This window comes from Barbus barbus (assembly GCF_936440315.1).
Source record: "Barbus barbus genome assembly, chromosome: 16".
In the NCBI taxonomy this organism is placed as follows: Eukaryota; Metazoa; Chordata; class Actinopteri; order Cypriniformes; family Cyprinidae; genus Barbus; species Barbus barbus.
The window spans coordinates 24,491,698-24,497,378 of NC_136744.1; positions in this window are offsets into that span (position 1 = coordinate 24,491,698).

Consider the following 5,681-nt stretch of genomic DNA (forward strand, 5'->3'; position numbering starts at 1 on the left):
AATTGCATTCCATTTCATGGACAGCAAGACTGATATTTTGACTTTACATGATCAGCAAAATGCTAAAGACTGAGATGAGGTGAAACAAGAACTGATACAAAGTGATACATCTTAACAGCCTGAGTTTGTTCTCAAAGATCTGCGCCACTCTACACTTCACATCAAATGAATCACGCTTTTGTGTCTCTACTGTCCTTTGTCCTGATGCTTTGTGTTTCTGAAGTAGCTTTCTGGTATTATTCGTGAAACCGTGTCCAAACGGGTTCCTGTTATCCTGAGTCCTTTATACACTGTAGCCAACAGCACTGCAAAAAATAATTTTATTAATCAGTATTTTTATCTTGTATTCCAGTAAATACTGTATCAAAACAAAGTTATTTTTAAAATCAATTAATCTTTAAACAATTTTACTGGAAACCAAGACATCACATATACAGCCATTCAGTAGTCTAGCTCACAGTAAATTACTTCTTTTAACAGAGACATGCTTGTGGTTAGACATAAATGTTGTGTCTTCAATGGCTGTTAAAAGATGTTTTGTAAAAGCCCAAGATTGTTCAGGATTTCAGTTCAACCGCATATTAATCAGAAAGCAGCACACAAAAATCTTGTCAAGAAGATACTTCACATTAATTATCCTGGACTAGCAGTTGAAGGGTGAAACTAAACAATATTGTTGTGTATTGATTATTTACAAACTCATTTTTTGCATTACTTTACCATACCATGTTAAAACATCTGGCTTGGTCGCTACTGTAATACTCTGATTTGCATAAATGTCACACTTTTCTGGCCAAGGCCTCATTTATAATATGCACATGCTTGATACTAAATCCCATGAATTGACGTGATGAAAAAACTGGCAGAAATGATGTGAAAATGTTCGCCATCTGATCAGTATTTCTGTCTTTTTTTGCGCTGAATTTTCTGACAAGTTTAAGTTATGCAAATGAGTTACTGCCTGAATAAATGAGTGACGACGTTTACATTCACATTAATATTCTGATATGAATTATATTTTTGGACAAATGCTAATGATTTTTTTGTTTTTTTTAATCTGCTTCCAGAAAAAAATATTCGAAAACCTACTGAAAAGTACACATTTCTGTGAAAAAATGATTTTGAATCAAATTATGATGTGCTTGTAAACATGGATAATTTACGATTCTGACACTCTCTTACTAAATAAGGATGGGCTATTTGTGGGATTTTTGTAGGATACCAAAATAAAGCAGGATGGATTTGGGACTATTTTTTTTGGAACATTTAGGAAATGTCTTTATAAATGAGGCCTCAGGTCTATTTTAGTTTAGTAGCTACCATTTATTCTAAGATAATAAGAAAAACACCACTTGTTATGCCACATCAGAAAATCAATAAAGAGCATTCATTCTTAAAACAGCAGGCACTGAGCTCTGGTTTTACAGGCAGTCATTTTGGCATAGATTTAGATAAAGCTCAGAGTCTGGTTCACACATTTACGTCCATGTGAATCATCCATGATTGAGTCAGGGTGAAATATGCCAACTCTTTGCGTCTGGACTCCTATATATTGATGGCATATTCCATTTGACATCAGTGGTTAAGCAGCATCACAGCTCTATAGGAATGTTCTGTCCTATGCGACACTGACTGTGGTGTGAATAAACAGGACATGTGTTTAGTCTGTGGTAACAGTGCTGAAATTAGTGCTGAAATATTGTTTTTGACCACAGCTGAGAGAGATCTCACACAAAGGCAGTTGAATTGATTCCTCACTGGCAGCATTCACACACAAGTGAGACACAAAGGTTGATGATCTCTTTCTGTCACTGGCATGCCAAAGCCAACAACCAAAGCAGCGATGTCTCGTTTGAAGAGCAGAGAAAATGACAGGCCACTGCATACAATAGTTTGAAAGGCAAAAATAAAAGTAGCAGGACCACTGCATGTCTGTTCAGGCTGGTGCGCTCATGTTACGTGATGAATATCACTGGATTGATCATAGGCATCCTTTATGCTCATGGAAGGATGGATGATATTCCCAAAGTAGATCGATCTTGGAGCTTTTGATTGTGAATAAAAATATAAAACACTTGACATTTGAGGAACCTCAGATGTTGTAGGTGAACAATTCCTGTGGGCAAACAAGACATCTTTTCTTATGTATTTAGTTTGTGCAGTTCTGTAAATTCCTGAAACGCTCTGTTTCTCCTGTTTCAGCTGCAGTATTTCCAGTTCTTCATTGCTGATGTTGTTTTAAACTGAAAAAGAACAAAAAATCAATAATCATATCATTTATATCATGGCCAGTTTACTAACTTAAGTATGTTTCAGTAGCATTTCCTGTTTTCAAAATCATTTAGTTTTTTTTTTTCATTTAGTTATGAATAGCCTTTAACAATTGTTTTTTTGTTTTAGTTTTTGATTTGTTTGATGTTGGTTTCAGTTTTGTTTGTTACTTTTTTATTTGGTCTGGTCTTGTTTGTTTGTTTGATCTTGTTTTTGTCTTTTTGTCTGGTCTTGTTTTGTTTGTTTGTTTTTTTTGGGTTTGGTTTTGTTTGGATTTTTTTAATTTGGTTTGGTTTGGTTTTGTTTTGTTAGTTTTTGATTTGGTTTTGTTAGATTTCTTTTTATTTTGTCTTTTTTGGCTTTGTTTTGTCTTTTGCTTTCTTTGCTTGGTTTTGCTTGATTGCATGACAGTGACTATAATGATTGATTTTATGTATGTGTGTATAGTATGTATGTGCATGAGGTTATAATGCATATTTTAAGGACACTAATAACTATAACAGTTATGGACATGTATTGATCCAAATATCTGAGAAACATGCAATAATTTAAAAATATATTAAACGCTCAAGTAGCTTCAATTTAGTTTTTTGTCTGTTGTCTTTTTGTTTGAAGGCTAAGGAAAATATTTTTTTCAGAAGAATCACTATTATCTACCTTAAATGGTGTTCCTTGACTTTCAAATCTTCCCCAATACTGTCTGATTATGGAGCATTTCTTTTGAACTCAAAAAGATGAAATAGCAGGTTTTGTTCAATATACACATTTGTTGAAGCTTTTATATGACTTATTGTTTTTCGTAATTGATGCAAATACACGGTGTGATTAGAGGTAGAAATATCAGGATTTTTATTGTAATTTTCATCTTGACAGAAAAAATCCTCCTTAAAATGCCTTCATTTGAAACTCAGTAAAACCTGCCAAGTTTGAGGAGAGTGTTAGATTGTTTCAGGATGGATATTTCTTGGCTTGCATGTAATGACACGGTGTAAATATTTACTCTCATCTATCTAATCCATCACAGAAGATAAACTGTTCCAATGAATATTTCCCTTTCTTTCTTCAAACATCAATTTGCACGCACAGAGACACCTCAGGAGAAATGCACGAGACTAATTCTAGCCACTAGGGCTGTCGGTATTAAAATCTAGAGCCTGAGTTCTGTCCGCAAGCCTGTAACAGTGACACAGCTGAACACCTGGGGAAGCTTCAGTCTCTATGGAGGTCATTCTCAGCACCCTTGCCCAAACAGGACTGAAAATAAATCTGCTCATCTGCTAGTTTGCCTGTAAATAACCTTCCCAAATCTGGAGTTTGGCAATCCCACTGGTTTTTATAATCCTTATCTCAGTTTTACTGCAGAAGACTGACTGAAAATACAGGGGGGGGGGGGGGGGGGAGGGTGAATTGTGCCCGCTGATAACGTTGTTTATTTGCGAGTGTTGTTTTAGCACCTGATTCACTAAAGAGATTATGCAAATCAGGTAATTGTGCAAACACACCCACAAAATAAATGCTGATAGCAAATTTTTCCTGTCAGTAATAATGCATAAAAATAATACCTTTAGCTTGTCACTGTGTACTCACAAATGTACACCTTACCTCTAAACGTTGCAAATTAGTATAAGGGTAAAAGGTTCTAAAAAGCATACTTGTAAAAAAAAATTCTCAGTATTAATGTGCCTTAAAATAAATGGCTGCCTTTATATTTTAGAATATGTGTCCTTTGCAAGAGGATCTTCGTAACCTAGGATCCCTCACATCCAGAAGTTTGAAAAACCCCTGCCTTAACGTACTTATATGCACCCTTAATGTAACAATATGCATTCTTTAAGGGCTAATAAAGTATAAATGTGTGTTTGAAGGAACTGCACCAGTGATAAGCTAAAAGTTTGTCTATAGTTTATCCATTATCATTCATTGATCTTTCATTTTCAAGCTGCCAGGATTGGTGGAAAAAGTACATGAGTGTCTCTTTTAACATTGTTTACCACCAACCTTATGTGAATAGTAATAGTGAATAGTAATAGCATAATGCATTCAATATTGAGGCCTTTTTTTTTACACCACACTTGGTTAAGATGGACTGCAGGTGCTATGCAAATAAGATGCATGCGTTTGGTGTTGAAATACTGCATGACAAAGTGGCAGAAGTGTTTAGTCAATTCGCCCACAGCGTTATAAAGAGAATATCAGAGCTGCCATGAGGGAATAGAGTGACTCAGTTCATTGAACACAATACCGTGAATAAAATGTGCAGAGTTTCGGCCCCATACCTAACCTAGTTTCTTTGATGGCTCATAAACGAAGACCAGTCTTCAATCATTCTGACAGAAATACAGATTTTAATAGAGCCAGCAATATAAAGAACCTTTAACTTTCTGCACCTCACTCCTCCAGACGTTTATGTTTTCCCCCCTTCTTTTGGATTCTTTCTTACTTCCAAACATAAGAAATAATTGTCAAACATCTGAGCTTAGTAAGCCAACGGGAGACCAAAATATGTGTTTAGAGCAAAGTGGAGAAAGAAAGTTAAACAAGAACGTTAAAAAGATAAACAAGGCAATAATTAATGTGCAAGTCTGAGATTTGGTTTTACTTATGCTAACAATTGCTAAATTTCCCTGCTGAAAAGACCAATTTATCACCAATATACACTATGGATCCAAAGTTTGGGTTTGGTAAGGTTATATAAAGAAGTCTCTTATGCTCACCAAGACTACATTTATTTGATCAAAAATATAGTTAAATAGTATCATTGTGAAATATTATTATTAGCATTGAAAATAGCTGTTTTCCATTTTGAAAGAATAATTTTGCCAAAAATGTAAATTTTCTGAACATTTACTCACCCTCAGGCTATCCAAGATATAAATGAGTTTGTTTATCCATCAGAACAGATATGGAGAAATTTAGCATTACATCACTTGCTCATCATAATCTGCAGTGAATGGGTGCCGTCAGAATGAGAGTCCAAACAACTGATAAACAGTGTGCTTGTAAGAAATGTGTGGTTGTAAGAAACAAATCCATCATTAAGACATTTAAACTTTTTTTTATCACTTCTGCCTAAAATGCAAGTCCATAATCCACGATAACGCTTCCTCCAGTGAAAAAGTCCTTCCTCTAGTTGTCCATTCACATCGACTTGTATTTTATCTGCAAGCAACGGATGAAGTTGAAAAATTCTGGATTTGTTTATTACAAACATGCAGCCTTTTGCTTCACAAGAAGTTAAATGATGGACTGAAGTTGTGTGGATTACTTGTGGAGTATTGTGATGTTTGGGCTCTCATTCTGACCCGTTCATTGCAGAGGATCCATTGGTGAGCAAGTGATGTAATGCTAATTTCTCCTGATTTGTTTTTACGTAGAAACAAATTCATCTACATCTTGGATGGCCTGAGGAT